Source organism: Typopeltis vanoorti, chromosome 3 (assembly GCF_054136105.1).
Source record: "Typopeltis vanoorti isolate ZY-2024b chromosome 3, IOZ_Tvanoo_1.0, whole genome shotgun sequence".
In the NCBI taxonomy this organism is placed as follows: Eukaryota; Metazoa; Arthropoda; class Arachnida; order Uropygi; family Thelyphonidae; genus Typopeltis; species Typopeltis vanoorti.
In genome coordinates this window covers 136,112,619-136,130,781 of record NC_143551.1, presented here as the reverse complement: position 1 = coordinate 136,130,781, position 18,163 = coordinate 136,112,619, and the positions used below count along the sequence as shown (strand labels likewise).

General features: G+C 36.5%; 1 protein-coding gene across 1 annotated transcript in view; it reads right to left on the bottom strand.

Moving 5' to 3' along the window:
- LOC150108587 (leucine-rich repeat-containing protein 40-like) overlaps window positions 1-18,163 on the bottom strand; it is a 234,408-nt gene that overhangs the window by 137,531 nt on the left and 78,714 nt on the right. The window lies entirely within an intron of this gene.

Here is an 18,163-nt window from a genome sequence, read left to right as displayed (position 1 = left end):
CCATGCTGCCCATCAAAATGAAATTGCCGCTGACCTATTCTGGATCCTAGATTTCACTAACCTCAACAACACCTTCGTCACAAATCCACATATAGATTGGAATATAACTGAATGCTTCAATCATTCCCTCCTTTGTGAAATGGAACAATTTTGTTCTCTTTCCAAGAAAACAAAATTGTTCCATTTCACAAAGGAACTTGTCCAACTGCAAGAATTTTGTTAAATAAATATGTCAAAGCAATCTTTAACATACCGGAACATTCCCTTAAAAACAGAGAGTTAAAGCATCAAGTCCTCCCACCTTACTCACATTGTTTACTTATTTCTCATAAAATCCCTATTCACTAATTGTCAGTCCCATTTTCTCCTTCACACCCTATTCAAGCTTTCAAGGTAATGCATGAGGAAGAAATCCCTGAATTGCTCATTTAATAGCTGAACTATATCCTTTGCAATTATTACCATTCTACTATTTTCATGAACTAATATCTTCCCATAAGAATTCTTTCTTCTATTGACAATATATCAAAAGAATTTCTTAGGATTTTTATCAGCCTCACTGTCCAACCGCTGTTCATATACTGTACTTATGCTATCCTTGCCACCAAGTCACCTTCCTGGCCTGCTCTCTGTACTCCTCTTATGTTATGAACCATAATTTCTTCCTCTAGAATACACTCATATGGAGGTGACAGGATTTTTTTTTTCTTCTGAAAAACTCAAGTTTTTCTTCTGAAGACAAACCAGCCAGAAGAAGGCACACAATTAACAGACATAATACAGTATCCTCACAGCACTTAGCTGCTCCAGACATAACACCAAACAGCCCAAAATAGTGCTTTCAGAATGCATGCATGCTTAATCTCATCATTCATCCATTTCATAATGATCTTATTTAACCTCCTGACTTTTGGAATACATTCACACATTGCTGCTTAAGTTTTTGATTAGCATCCAAGCATCATTGTCTTCTTTCCACCCAATTCCTCATTCCATGCTACAGCTCTAAACTGTCTCCTGAGCTTTCCATCATCACCAGCTTTGTAGTTTCACATATATTCTTTCATTCCAGAAGACCTAATATGGTTGGTTGGTCACCACACAACGGATCACCTAACGGTCCTTCCCACCAACTGGAAGTGGAGATTTGACCCCATTTACAATAACATCATCTGATGAGATGACAAGAGATGATTAAATCCAGGATTCTCAAATCTGAGCATATCCTCAGATTTGAGAATCCGTATACTTGCTGAAAATGCTCTAGTAATTTTTATTATTTTTTTTTTTGGCCTCCCACATACTAATCATATTATCATAACTAAAATCACTCATAACGATTCCCCTTCTCTTATTTGTAGCATCAATTTGTTCATAAATTTGTTACCACCACCACCCTCCACATTCTCCAACTTATAACAAAATCAAACAAAATATGTCATTCTGCAACTATATATATTTGCGAAGTGAATATGAAAGGCTGCAGGTAATTTCTCTCTTCTCAACTTCTCATGGTTCTTGTTTAGGTTGAGCTGAAATTGGGAGGAACATGGAATAAGCAATAATGTAAGCCATACACATTAAAAGTTTTAATAAACTCCTGGGCAACTTGTGACCTTGGCAGTGACCCCCCCCCCACATACCAATACCTTGACTACATCAAACACAGCTGACAGATCGTGGTAACAAGATTATTTGCTAGCACACCTAATATGGAAATGGAACCTTCCATTAGGTTCTGTCCAGTATACTATATAGTGGCTGGTCTATGGAATAATCATTTTAAAGCTGCACCCTTGAAAAGAAGAGATGTAAGATCTCTCCATGATAATTCTGAAAGCATCACTGATATTGCATGCTGGACAAAAAAAAGTAACCAAAAGTAAATGCTCTCTCGAAAAAATGAACTTTGGCTTCAAGTTTCTAATAAGCAAAATGGTAGTATTACATCAGGCAATAGAAGTCATTTACCACTAAGTGGTGTCATGTACCACATCAGAATGCCTATGTATTTCACTTAACATGACTTAGGTGAAATGCATAGTCACAACTATTGGTTGGTAGATATATTGCAAGAGTACAAATGAATCCACCAATATGAAGTTGTAAGCAGAATATATGGTTTACTGCAGATCCATCAGACTTCTCCAAAGTTCAGGATATTCAGTATGTGTCAAAACATCAGTTCCATCAGTCTTAGACTTCTGAAGTTTAGCCAAATGATATATGCACGTAAACACAAGAAAGATATTTAATTAACCAAATATTTTGGTCTGGAAATAGCAGACCATCCTCAGTGGTATTACAAGAACAGTTTTAAAAAATATACAAGGCTAGAATACGAACAATAGATCATTAAAAATAGAACATGCCGCATGATGTTATATCACTAAGTATGAAACGGAATATTTTGAAGTAGAGACATGATTGAAAAAAAAAATAATTAATGAGTAATCGTGATTAGACTTTCCCAGATTTTTGATATAGATATACAGTCATTACGATTCAGGTTGGGACGATTGAGCAAGGCCTCTACGCTTTCCTTGAACAAACGTTCAAACCTATAACGAAATCTATGCAAAGAGGCAAGTCCTGGACCAAAAGATGCTGTAGTCAGTTTCAATCCTGTGTTGAGCCAATCCAGACTTTTCAGGTTTGTTGTGAAGAATGATGGATTGATGTTCTCCATTCTTCACATTCTGGATTGGCTCAACACGGGATTGAAACTGACAACAGCATCTTTTGGTCCAGGACTCGTCTCTTGCATAGATCCTGTTATAGGTATGAACTTTTGTTCAAAGAAAGCGTGGAGGCCTTGCTCCATCGTCCCAACCTGAATCGTAATGACTGTATAACTATATTAAAAATCTGGGAAAGTCTAATCAAGATTACTCATTAATTTTTTTTTTTTTTCAATCATGTCTCTACTTCAAAATATTCCATTTCATACTTAGTGATATAACATCACGTGGCATTATATCAACTATTTTTAACAATCTATTGTTAGTATTCTAGCTTGTATTTTTTTAAAACTGTTCTTGTAATACCACTGAGGATGGTCTGCTATTTTCAGACCGAAATATTTGGTTAATTAAATATCTTTCTTGTGTTTACGTGCGTATATCATTCAGTCTTATGTCGCAAGTATCCTTAAAACAGCGAAGTTTAACCATATACATAGCACTCAATAATATCTATCATGACTATTTCAAGAAAAATGTCTACAGCTATCTTTTAGGCCCAAGATGTGGTTACCTTGTTATAGGAAAATAAACTTATGACCTTTACATTATTAGAACAAAATTCTAACTTTACTAATAGGTCGAAGTTCAGTTAATTAGTTGAAATTGTCATATATCTTACTGAATTTCAGAAAGCATAAAGATTATATTATAAATATTCAAGACCTCTGCTCTAGAGACCAAGCATGGCACTTTTTTTGGGGGGGGGGAGGGAGAAGGAGTACCATAAGCCTTCAGCAAGCAAGATGTGTAGTTGATTGAATACATAGTTCTGCTTCCAATCAAACCGCTGATTTCATCATCATCATCAAATTCCTGCCATGTACCCTCGAGGGGTGTACAGGATATGATAGTACTACATGAAAAATTTACACCATTACTAACTTCCTATCTACAATTTTCCTCCAAATCAGTCTGTTACTTGTCAAGACTCCAACATTATCAGATCATATATTTCTGTCGTCTAAGGCAATTTGTACCGTATCAATTCACCTATATCTTGGTGTTCCTCTGGGTCGTTTTCCTGCCAACCTGGCAAAGAATACTTGTTTTGTCAATCTTTCCTCACCCATTCTGTTTAAATGACCATACCACCTGAGATTAGCTCTGTTAACACATTCCTGGATGCCGACAATGTAAAGTTCTTTCCTAATATCCTTGTTTTTAATATGACACTGCCATTGATGCCATCTGTTCATGCCTCTAATCTTCCTCAGGATTCTCATATCTGAGGTCTCTAGTCTTTGGTCAAGTGTTTTACTTCTAACCCAGCTCTCAGATCCATAAGTTAAAACTGGCTTGAACACTGTCTTGTATACAGCTAATTTAGTGTTCAAACTAATTTCTCTGGGGTGCTTAAGGGTCAAAGCTGTATAACTGAGAGGAGACCTCCACATAGCCTTTAAAGGAATGCGGAGAACCGACCAGGGCTTCTGACCTAATGTCCAATCCTCACCTTCTCGTGGTGCACCCTGTTGGGTATCTACTTTGATACTGAACGAACGAGGATGGGCTGGCAATTTGGGATTTAGCCGACCAAATTGTATTCTTATTGGTTAAAACAAAATAAAAAATGATGGTACAACATGACAAAATTTCATGCCGGCTGGGGCATCGCCCGGTTAAACAAGGCCCCCGTTGTTTTCGCCAGGGAACCAGGGCGAACAGCGAAAAGTCAGCTACTGGAACAAATCTGAAAACAAACCCCAACTCAACATCACCAGAGTTAAAGATCGGTACTATCAACGTAAGAAGCCTGAATGGCAAAGAAATGGAGCTAGCTGAGAAATTAGTTAAGTACCAGATCGACATAATAGGGGTGACTGAAACAAAAAAGACCAAAACTGGTGAGATCTTTCTGAGCAATAAATACAAAATGTTATATTCAGGCAATAACAATCAAGGAAAAGAAGGAGTAGCCATAGTATTCAACACAAAATACGAGGCTAATCTTCTTGAATGGCAGTCAGTCTCAAGTAGAGTAATGTGGGCAAATATGAGAATGGGGAACTGAACAATGAGACTTATTTGTGCCTATGGTCCCACAGAAGGTTCTACTAAGGTAGAAGTGGAGGAATTTTTTGAGGCTTTAGAAAAAGCAACTGACACAATGAAAAAGGAAAAGTTGGTCCTTGTTGGGGATCTAAATAGTAGAGTAGGAAATGATTGTGAGACATACAAAAATATTTTGGGAAAATTTGGAGAAAAGAGCAAAGCTAATAATAATGGCAAATATCTGTTGGATTTCTGCTCAGGACATGGACTGGTTATTACTAACACCATGTTCCAACATAAAAATGTGCACAAATTCACATGGAGAGAAGAGGCTAGGAATAAGAAAAGTCTCATTGACTACGTTATTGTTGATAGTGATGTTTTCTCCCTGGTGCAGGACACCAGAGTGTACAGAGGATTTGAAATTGGAAGTGATCACTATTTAGTCTTGAGCAGGATAAAATTGAATTTCATATTGAAAAGAATAACATGTAAGAAAGTTTTAAAGCGAATAAAAGTTGAGCAGCTCTCAGATGTGAACTGTAGACTAAAATACAGAAATATTATTGAAAAGAAAATGAAAGAGTTTGAGAACAGGAATCAAACCTTGGAGATTCAGTGGCAAACTCTGAAGAAAACATTGATTGATTCTGCCAGAGAGCCATGTGGTGAGGTTATCTGTAAGGATAAAAAAATCAGAACTCCCTGGTGGACACAGGAAGTTAAAGAGGCAGTGAAGGAAAAGAAGAAAGCATATCAAAAGTTCCTGGCAAATAAGTCAGCTTTTACTCTTACAGAATACAGAGACAAATGTAGGAAAGCTAAACAGTGTGTAAAACTAGCTAAAGAAAAGTCATGGGAGGACTTTGGCAAGAATATAGAAAATAAATATCAAGAAGGTGGCAAAATATTCTGGAGGTTGTTGAAGAAGCTTAGGAATGGAGGAAAGAGTGCTGTAAAAGGAATTAGAGATGATAAAGGTGAAATGAAAACAGGTGAAAAAGATATCCTTGAAGTATGGAGTAATTACTTTGAAAAACTGCTAAATGAAACAAGCAGTGATGACAGCACAGTGGTAAAAAGCACTGACCAGGCATGCAGTCAGGAATACATATCCATACTTGAAGTAGAAAAAGCCATCAAAGGCTTGAAATGTGGAAAGGCAGCAGGAGTAGATGATATTCGACCAGAAATGCTGAAATGTGGTGGTATAAGAGTCTTACAGTGGCTGCACTGCATAGTTCAGAAAGCCTGGACAGGGACGAATTCCCGATGATTGGAGTAGAGCTCTCATAGTACCCATATATAAAAAGGGAAATAAAACTGAATGTGAGAATTACAGAGGTATTTCCCTACTGAGTGTTCCTGGCAAGATCTATGCAAGTATACTTGAGAAACGGTTGAGAAGAATTGTGGAAGAAAAGCTTGGTGAAGAACAAGCTGGATTCAGGCCAAATAGAGGCTGTCAGGATCAGATCTTCACTTTACGACAAATAGTCGAGAAAGCATGGGAATATAACAAAGATCTGTATTTAAGTTTTGTCGATTTGGAAAAGGCATATGACAAGGTGCCAAGAGAGAAGCTATTCAATACGCTGCAGTTATATGGTGTCAATGGGGCATTATATCAAGCAATACTTAGTCTTTATTTGAGTTGTGAGTCAGCAGTTAGAATTGAAGGAAGTACAGGAACATGGTTTAATGTTAAATCTGGTGTGAGACAAGGATGTACATTATCCCCTCTGTTATTCATTATCTATATGGATCACATTATGAAGGAATGTGGTATTAAACCTGATATCAAAATTGGAGATGTTAATGTCAGCTCTTTGCTTTATGCGGATGATGTTATACTTCTAAATAAATCCGCTACAAGTCTGCAAGATTCTCTGACGAAATTGAATAGCTGTTGTAATAGATATGGTATGAAGGTCAGCAATAAAAAGACAAAGACAATGAAAATAGGCAGAATCATTGAAAATGTCAACTGTGTTGTGAATGGAGAACCTGTGGAACAAGTAAAACATTTCAGCTACTTAGGCACAATTTTTACTGAAGATGGTAAACTAAATATAGAAATAGACAACAGAATCAGCAAAGCTGGTATCGTGGGAAGTCAATTGAATAAATTCATATGGAATAAGAAAGAAATTAGTCGGAACACTAAATTAGCTGTATACAAGACTGTGTTCAAACCAATTTTAACTTATGGATCTGAGAGCTGGGTCAGAAGTAAAACACTTGACCAAAGACTAGAGACCGCAGATATGAGAGTCCTGAGAAAGATTAGAGGCGTGAACAGATGGCATCAATGGCAATATCATATTAAAAATGAGGATATTAGGAAAGAACTTGACATTGTCAGCATCCAGGAATGCGTTAGCAGAGCTAATCTCAGATGGTATGGTCACTTGAATAGAATGGGAGAGGAAAGATTAGCAAAACAAGTGTTCTCTGCCAGGTTGGCAGGAAAACGACCCAGAGGAAGACCAAGATATAGGTGGATTGATACGGTACAAAGTGCCTTAGACGATAGAAATATAAGATCTGATAATGTTGGAGTCTTGACAAGTAACAGACTGATTTGGAGGAAAATTGTAGATAGGAAGTTAGTAATGATGTAATTTTTTCATGTAGTACTGTCATATCCTGTACACCCCTTGAGGGTACATGGCAGGAATTTGATGATGATGATGATGATGACTAATTTCTCTCTTATTCCATATGAATTTATTCAATTGACGTCCTACTATACCAGATTTATTGATTCTGTTGTCTATTTCCATATCTAATTTACCATCTTCACCAAAAATCGTTCCTAAGAAGGTGAAATGTTTTACTTGTTCCACAGGTGCTCTGTTCACAATGCAGTTGACATTTTCAAAGATTCTGCCTACTTTCATTGTCTTTGTCTTTTTATTGCTGACCTTCATACCATATCTATTACAACAGTTATTCAATTTAGTCAAGGAATCTTGCAGACTCGTAGCAGATTTATTGATAAGTATAATGTTGTCCGCATAAAGCAAAGGGCTGACATTAACATCTCCAATTTTGATACCATGTTTAATACCACTTTCCTTCATAATGTGATCCATATGCAGCTGATGAATAACAGAGGGAATAATGTACATCATTGTCTCACACCAGATTTAACATTAAACCATCTTGCTGTACTTCCTTCAATTCTAACTGCTGACTTGCAACTCAAATAAAGACTAAATATTGCTTGATATAATGCCCCATTGACACCACATAACTGTAGCGTATTGAATAGCTTCTTTCTTGGCACCTTATCATCTGCCTTTTCCAGATCTACAAAACTCAAATAGAGATCTTTGTTATATTCCCATACTTTCTCAACTATTTGTCGTAAAGTGAAGATCTGATCCTGACAGCCTCTATTTGACCTGAATCCAGCTTGTTCTTCACCAAGCTTTTCTTCCACAATTCTTCTCAACTGTTTCTTGAGAAATACTGGCATAAATCTTGCCCGAAACACTCAGTAGGGAAATACCTCTGTAATTCTCACATTCAATTTTATTTCCCTCTTTATATATGGGTACTGTATTAGAGCTCTACTACAATCATTGAGAATTCGTCCCTCTGTCCAGGTCTTCTGGACTACGCAGTGCAGCCACTCCAAGACTTTTATACCACCATACTTCAGCATTTCTGGTTGAATATCATCTACTCCTGTTGTCTTTCCCCATTTCAAGTCTTTGATGACTTTTTCTACTTCAAGTATGGATATTTGTGAAGGGTAGATCATGCCTCAGTAACCTGCTCAAGTTTTATAACAAGTGACGGCTGAACTGGATAAGGGAATTGTGTTTACAGTGATACTGCTGGACCTGGCAAAGGCGTTTGACAAGATACCACATGGAATTCTAATCCGTAAACTACAATATATGGGAATGGATATAGGGTTGGTGAGATGGATAGCTGGGTGGTTGATGGAGAGATATCAAAGAGTAGTTTATTCAGGAGTAGAGTCCAAAAAAACGGCCTGTGACTAGTGGTGTGCCACAGGGTTCTGTTCTTGGACCACTGCTGTTTAATCTGTTCATTAACGATATAGGGAAGGGTCTAAGTGGGACAGTTCATTTGTTCGCTGATAATGCAAAGTTGGGTAGGGCGATAGTGAATGCAGAAGATGTCAAAGTCTTGCAAGATGACTTAGATAGATTGGAGTTCTGGACTAAGGAGAATGGATGTCAATTTAATGTGACAAAATGTAAGGTTATGCATTTCGGAGTGAAAAGATTAGCAGCAGTATACCACATTGGTGGAACTGTACTCCAAGAGATTGATGAGGCCAGGGACTTGGGAGTGTTGGTGGATAGGGAGATGAAGTTTAGGGGGCACATTGCGAAAGTAGCTAAATCAGCACATCAACTCACTTGGTTGTTGAAAAATACCTTGACGAGCAGAGAAAAACAAGTTATTGTACCTCTGTACCGAGCCCTGATAAGACCTCATCTCGACTACTGTGCCCAGATTTGGTCACCTCGGTTCCTTCTTGATGGGGAGGAGGTTGAGAGGATCCAGAGCCGAGTGACTAAGATGATAGCAGGTCTATGGAATGAACCATATGAGAACAGGTTGAAGATTTGTGGGTTGCAGAAACTAGTTGATAGGCGGAAAAGGGGAGACATGATTGAGACATTCAAATTGCTAAAAGGATTCTATAGGATTAATTCAGATGATATTTTTGAGATCAGGGCTGGTGGTGGGAGAACTAGGGGACACCCATGGAAGCTGGGCAAGAGCGTGGTTAGCAGGGGTGTTAGAGCTGTGTTCTTTACTTTTAGAGTGGTAAATGAGTGGAATAAGCTGCCAGAGTCTGTTGTGAGTGCTATGACGGTGAGCGAGTTCAAGGCAAGGTATGATAGATACTGTGAGAATGTTGAACAGCTGCGTGAACATGATGTTTAGGGTCTCCCTCGATGAGTCTAAGGACTCCTGGAGTAGCCCGTAGTAATAATAATAATAATAATAATAATAATATGTATTCCTTACTGTATGCCTGTTGAGTGTTTTTTACCACTGTGCTATCACTGCTTGTTTCATTTAGCAATTTCTCGAAGTAATTACTCCATACTTCAAGGATATCTCTTTCTACCGTTTTCATGTCTCCTTTGTCATCTTTAACTCCTTTTACAGCACTCTTTCCTCCATTTCTAAGCTTCTTCAACAACCTCCAAAATATCTTACCACTTTCTGGATATTTATTTTCTATGTTCTTGCCAAAGTCCTCCCATGACTTTTGTTTAGCTAGTTTTACACAGTGTTTAGCTTTCTTACATTTGTCTCTATATTCTCTAAGAGCACAAGCTGACTTATTTGCCTGGAACTTTTGATATGTTTTCTTCTTTTCCTTCAATGCCTCTTTAACTTCCTGTGTCCACCATGGAGTTCTGATTTTTCTATCCTTGCAGACAACCTCACCACATGCCTCTCTGGCTGAATCAATCAAGGTTTTCTTCTAGGCTTGCGACTGAATCTCTAAAATTTGGTTCCTGTTCTCAAACTCTTTCATTTTTTTTTTCAATAATCTTTGTGTATTTTAGTCTACAGTTCACATCAGAGAGCTGCTCCACTTTTATTCGCTTTAAAACTTTCTTACATGTTATTTTTTTCAATATGAAATTGAATTTTATCCTGCTCAAGACTAAATAGTGATTACTTCCGATTTCAAATCCTCTGTACACTCTGGTATCCTGCACAAGAGGGAAAACATCACTATCAACATAACATAGTCAATGAGACTTTTCTTATTTGTTGCCTCTTTTCTCCATGTGAATTTGTGCACATTTTTATGTTGGAACATGGTGTTAGTAATAACCAGTCCATATCCTGAGCAGAAATCCAACAAATATTTGCCATTATTATTAGTTTTGCTCTTTTCTCCAAATTTTCCCAATATATTTTTGTATGTCTGACAATCATTTCCCATTCTGCTATTCAGATCCCCAACAAAGACCAACTTTTCCTTTTTCATTGTGTCAGATGCTTTCTCTAAATCCTCAAAAAATTCCTCCACTTCTACCTTAGTAGAACCTTCTGTGGGACCATAGACACAAATAAGTCTCATTGTCCAGCTCCCCATTCTGATATTTGCCCACATCACTCTACTTGAGACTGCCTACCATTCAAGAAGATTAGCTTCGTATTTAGTGTTGAATACAATGGCTACTCCTTCTTTTCCTTGATTGTCATTGCCTGAATATAACATTTTGTATTTATTGCTCAGAAAGATCTCACCAGTTTTTGTCTTTTTTGTTTCAGTCACCCCTATTATGTCGATCTGGTACTTACCTAATTCCTCAGCTAGCTCCATTTCTTTGCCATTAAGGCTTCTTATGTTGATAGTACCAATCTTTAACTCTGGTGATGTTGAGTTGGAGTGTGTTTTCAGATTTGTTCCAGTAGCTGACTTTTCGCTGTTCACCCTGGTTCCCTGGTGTAAACAATGGGGGCCTTGTTTAACTGGACGACACCCCAGCCAGCATGAAATTTTGTCATGTTGTACCATCATTTTGTAATTTGGTTTAAGCCAATAAGAATTACAATTTGGTGCAAAACATGATGTATGAAATGACTAACCTATCTCTAAAGTGATGGTCAACATTTTAGAGAAGTTAGTAACAACTTACATACAGAAATCAGATCACTTTGCCTGACTTCTTTCTCATATTTTCCCGCAATCTCTTCCTTAATTTCTATTGTGATTTTCTTCTTCTCTTCTTTAGCCCCCCCCCATGTTGAAAATAATACGCTGATCAGTGAAATGACTTTTATCTGGTAGATTATTCAGAAAATAAACATGAAGCTACAATAAAACATGGCACTTATAAAAAGAAATACATACAGTACACATAATAAATACAAACCTAAAAAAATCTTTACAAAGCGTATCGTTCGTTTACACATATACCGAAATAGATACACAAAAAATCAAATATGTGCAGCGTTTGTCGTATTTCAGATAAATACGAAGTAGTAACAACAATAGTTAAACTAGAGATGGTTCAGCACATACTCAGCAAAACATGCATAAAAAAGTTTAAAAAAGTATAATGTAAAATAGGCTTTAGTTCATTTGAAAAGAAAAGCATCGTGGTTCATATCTTGAATCTAAGTTCATATCTGGAGGTCAAGATGGGATATGAAAAAAGTTCGTAAGTCGAAGTACCACTGTATAATCTTTCTCTTCTCAGATGCATCAGTCCAAAGATGGTTGGGTAGCAGTGCTACTTTAACTAAAGAAGGGTGATTATAAAACAAGGTGGTTTCCCATTTCCTTCCTTGCCCAACAGTAAGTGTTTATGTTTGTATAGATAGAGAGAGAGAGAGAATGAAGCCAGTCTCTCTTTTGAAGAACGAAAAAAACCTGAGTTTCTGAGAGGGAAAAAACCCTCCACCTCCATATGAGAATGGCTAACTCGGTGTTTGATCAAAAAGTCCTGATAATATTGGGTGAATGTCAAAGTTGGTGTCCCAATCATCTCAGTTAATGTTTTTTTTTTTTTTTTTTTTTTTTTTTTTTTTTTAAATTGTTCCTGTTAGGGATCTTTGCTGGCTTTCTTTGAGAATGATATTACTGAGAATGTGATCTTGCCATTTATACCTAGTAGTGTTCTAAGATATGTTGTCCCAAAAGCTATTGATAACATTAACTGCTCACTGAGTAGTGATGTTAAATGCCTGGGCACCATATGTAAATATGGCTCAACATATGGTTTGTGCATACGAATTTTGGTATTTGTGGTGATGAGAGTGAATTTCTAGATATTAAACTTTTATGGAACTGAAGAGCTTTGTGTTTACTTTTCACTATGTCAGAGTATCGATGTAGGAACTAAGGTACTGAAAATCATTTACTTCAAGAATGTAGTCATTCAGTCTAATATTTCCATATATTCTGCTCTTTAGGACTTTAATTTTACTGCTACTGACTGCCAATCCAATGAGTGCTGCATTTTTACATAAATTATCTATGTGGTTTTGGGCAGTATAAACGTTAGAGTCAATCAACACAACATCAACTACAAAACAGATCGCTAATGTGGGTTTGTCCTGCTGAATCTTCAAGAATTCTTTAAGTCTGAATATATAATCAAGGGTAATAATGAAAGATATGGTCCCAAAAAGTCACCTTGAAGAACTCCAGTAGAAATAAGAAAGCTCTCAGTCATCTCTCCTAATGGAGAATGGTTAATACCATTACCCCTGCATGATAATTCCGATATGGCTCTGCTATTGCTATGATTATTTTCAGCAGTATGCCATAATAACAACTGAGAATTTGGAAAAAAACCCTCCTCCATATGAGAGTGGCTAACTCAGTGTTTGATTAAAAAGCCCTGATAATATTGGATGGATGTCTATTTATTGAATCGAAAGCTTTTGAGAAATTTATGACGCTTAAGATCAAGGGAAGATTTTTTATCTCTTGCTGCTTCTAGCAACCTAAGACAGTGGATATGTTCAAAAGTGCTTCTGTTTTTCAGGAAACTGCTTGAGATTTGAGTAGAAGAGGTGTTACATATGGTTCATGGTTTAAAGCATCCTGTTATAGATTTTCAGTGTGATGGAAGGTAGTGTGATACCTCTGTAATTTTCTGGGTTGTGCAGATTACCTTTCTTGGGTACTGATATTATTAGGCCTTCTCTCCATTGTAATAGAATGTTGTATGTAGCTAGAGCTGTATTACAAATATTTAAGTTGTTTCCAAAGATCTTTTCTGCCATGTTTAATAGTTTCTGCAATTATACCATTTAATCCAGGTGCTTTCTCATTCTTCTGGGTTTTTAATGCAGTTTGAAATTCTTGCATTGTAAAATTGTTACATATAATGGAAAGTTATTTTTGGATTACTACTTCTGGTAAGGTATCTGTAGTGAAGTTAAATGATGAATTATTCAATAGTTTTTCGAAGTGGTTCTTCCAGAGTAAGAATTCTTCACTTCTATCTTCAGGTAACTTGCCATGTTTAGCTTTTATTCTTAGTTTTTTGGGCTTCTGCTCTTTGATGCATAAGAAATTAGCTACCTGGAGCATTTCTCTTATTTTATGGGTATTTTGATAGAGTTCTAATTTTTGACAGATAGTCTGGATATGGTTTTCACTGTCATTTCAAAAGGATATATATACTTCATCATTTAGTTCTTTTAACTGAGTATATAGACTGAGCATCCTCTGATTCTTGTATTGTTGCTTAATATCATTGTGTTTCTTTACCAATTCTTCAGTGGTGTTTTGTTATCCAATTTTTCTTTGAGAAGATGAAGAAGTCTTGGTGACCAAAGATGGATTGCACAATATGAACAAAGCTTAGGGATGATTCTTCAGGCATCGAGCATTCCGACAGTTTGTGTCGTACTTTATGCTGAGTTTGTATGGTAGGAAGAGTTAGGTCATTCCAGTGATATTTATTTGTTATTCTTGTTTTAGGTTTAAGAGTACTGACAAAATTTTGTGTGTGCACTTACGATTCTATGATCGGAATTTAGTTCTATACTATTGTAAGCTCTGCAAGTCTGAGCTTATCTCACCAACTTTTCATTGATTAAAATATGATCAATTTGTGATCTTGTTCAATTTGGATGTTTCCTGGTCCAATTTCTTCCAGGTTTGTGTGGAAATTTGTGCTCTGTGAATGACAACTAACTAGAAGATATTCATTCTTCTTATTTGTTGTCCTGTAGTACATAAAAGGCCTTATATTTTTTGATTCTTGAAACATCTGATCATATTTGTGAATTAAAATCTCCCCCTATGATGTGGAGACTGTGTGTTGGGACAGTGTAGAGAAAGTGTGAGAGTTGAATGTAGAAAGAATTCTTGGAGTTTTCACCTGAAGTCTTGGTGAGTGCATAGGTACAGGTTATTGTTGCTTTTGGGTTTGAGTTTAAAATTATGGCCATTATTCTCTCAGAGACTTTGGAGAGGGATAAGATGTGATTATAGATTCTTTTGTTGAATAGGATTCTGATCTCTCAATTACCAATTTGTCGGTTGATGTGTAGATAAAAGTCCATTTTTTGCAACTTGATGTGACTTCATTCCATTCAAAATCTTTCTCCACTTGTGTTCTTGGATGCAGACAGCATCAAGGTTTGCCGACTCTGCTCTGGTGTAAAGTTCATGGGATTTTCCACAAATTTTCCATGAGTGGGTTTCTCCAGATCTGAGAGGGGATGTTTGAGTGTCTAATTAAATCATCTTTATTAACAATTCCCTACTGACATCATCAGCAAACAATTAGATATTGCCCATGAAATCAATTATTAAATCATTAATATACAAACTAAACAAATGCAGCCAATACAACAGAGTAATTTGGCCACTAATGTACGGAGTCGCAACGCCGGTCACTTGTTTCCCCCATATACTAAACAATAACAATATATTAAATATATTGTTATTGTATATATTAATATAAATATATTAATATATGGATTAATCAATCCATATATTAAACAATTCACAATAACCATTCTTAAATTTTTATATTATATGCAGTTACTTTTATTTATATTTTTTGAGGATGATTAAGTATATATACATCAGTATATGTTGTAGCATTATACTTCCTTATTAAAATATTTTAATCTTTTTTTTAAAAAAAATATTTCTTAGTTATTATTTTATTTATCCTTTACTTCACTAGGTCTGTTCATTAACACGTTGACTGCCATGGCAATTTTCAGGATTTGGGTCTCAGAAGTCAACTTGATTTAATCATATCATATTATTCAAAACCCTAATTATTATTATTCGTGACACCTCCAAGGAGTCCGAAGACTCATCGTGGGAGGACACCTACAACTGTCTCAACCACTACACCGAACCTCTACTACGAATCATCTCCATCAATGCCATCTACCGCCCACCTCCACCACTACCACAACTAGTATTTTTTGTCTGCAAATTGCGTATGTTCTGAAGGGCTGATTTGTCTATATGTGGGATGAAAAATCTGAGTTTCGGGAGAAAAAACCCTGCTACCTCCGTATGAGATCGGCTAACTCACCTTCGATTGAAATCGTCCAGATAAAGATTCCTCCCGTCGCGACGAGAATTGAACTTAGGCCTATTCCAATTGAAGGGCACAATGTACCGTTGTTCTTCCAACTGCGCTACGGAGGCGCTTCATTATAATGAATAGTAATCACCAAAAAATATACAGAATGTGTATTTTTGGTGATTACTAAAAGGTCTCATGAGTTATCTCGTAGTTGGCATATGTAACAGAAAGTTTTTTGTAGTAGCCAACTACGAGTTAATTCGTACTTAGACAAGCTTCGACTTGTCATTGTTTTGCTAAAGTAGAGTTAGTGATATGTGTGTAAATTCGTCAGTAGTGAATCAAACTTAGTCGAGTACATTACATTTACTTCTTTCTTGAGTATTTTGTTTTATAATTATTATTATAATATATATTTATAACCCCACAATATGGATAAATAAAGACCACTGACTCAAGAAGAACTTGAGTACTATGCTAATCTAAGTGAGTCAGAATTTAATGATATTTTTGCCGAGGAAGGTTACGACAGTAGCGATTATGAATGAAGTTGTCCCCGAGCCTGAAGATAATCCTGATACTTCCCAAGCAACAATATCAAATATGAATGATAATTTGTGGACCGAAATACAACAAGATCTTGAACAATTTGTTTTCCAAGAGAACGTTGGTTTGAAATTGGACACAGTACATTTTACAGTACAAACATTGATGGACTTACTTTTTTTCAGAAGAGTTTCTTGCATTACTGGTTGAACAAACTAATTTATATGCTGAACAAGAAATTTCAAAACTTCCACAAGTAAGAAAATCTCACAGGGCATCACAATGGAAGGACATCAGTGTTGCAGAAATGAAAGTTTTTATTGGACTTTTATTTATTACAAATGAGCCCTTGTTCTTTTCCAACAATAAAGCATTACTGGAGTAGAAACCCATTTTATGATATAATGTTTTGGTGATCATATATGAGTCGAAATAGATTCCAGTTGTTATTGCATTATTTTCACTTTGCTGATAACTCAGTACCATCTTCCGACAGACTATACAACGTAAGACTGATATTGAATCATTTTAATAATATTATGTGCCAAAACTACGTACCAGATAAAAATATCTGTATTGATGAATGAATGATGCTGTAGCATGGAAGATACATACATCCGTCAGTACATACAAAATAATTCATGTACGCCAGCCTTGATTTTTTGTTCTCTTCCCAGAAGCAAATTATCCTTAGTTACGCTTATATACTACAAATATACTTGCAGCTGCACAAAAAAGGCAAGTCCAGCAATTAAGAGATATATAACTCATAGTTGGCCCTCTCAGCCAGATCGCCTACTACAAACTATCCCTTATCCATAAAACCAGCTTCTTATCCAACCTCATTTGCTTGAATTTATGCAATAGTTTCATGCAATAGCCTGTCAGAGGGTGTTTGAAGTTTTTGCTAAGTCCAGCAGTATCATCATGTAACCATTTCCTTTATCCATATTAACAGTCATCTTATTATATAAAGTGAGTAAATTAATAAGGCAAGAACTATCATTCACAAAACTGTGCAGATTCCCACAGAGTATCATATTCCTATCCACCAATTTGGGAATTCTGTATGGTTAGAGGCAGTGCTTCTGACCAAGCTGTGTAAGTCTCGGCTCTTGGGTAGGATTCCAAGGGAGTGGAAAGAGATCATAAAAGTTCTCTTACATAAAGGTAGCTCCAAGACAGAGACAGCAAAATATTGCGTCTTCTTTCCAAACCTCTGGTGCCACAAAAGTTGAGACTTAAATTAAATAGCCGAGTCAGAGGAACTGCCTCTGGCTGATATACCAGCCCTATATATGAGAATATGCACTTGTACATTCTCAGAGTAGAGGGCCAATATTCCATCTAATGTGATGGTCATATTTATATCATGATTCTGCAACATCCTAAGTGCACCCCCCCCCCAACACACATCACCTATTTTCATTTCCATATTAGTCCCTGTCAGAGCCAACACTGCAATATCTCTGCCTAACTTGTAAAGTGATCAATCAGTAACTCAAATAATTCATCTGCTTCTGTCATCTCCCTACCATTAGTCTTCATTAAAGTTATTCTTCTACATTTATTTTTCCATTTACTTGCCATACAGCAAAAGAACTCTTTGGGATTTCCTCTCATAATCTTATTTGGCCTTCCTAAACATACTGGTCATGCTTTTTGCTGGCACTTTATACTCTTGTGAGCCTGCTGATCACCTCTTTCCTGATACCCCTCCACAACATTTTCTTTTGCAGATCCTGCTACTCATCCATTTAATTTCTACCTGATTTATTCTCTTCACCTTGGGTATATAGTCTGGTACTGTTCCTTCAAACACCATTGACCACTTCCTGTATACTG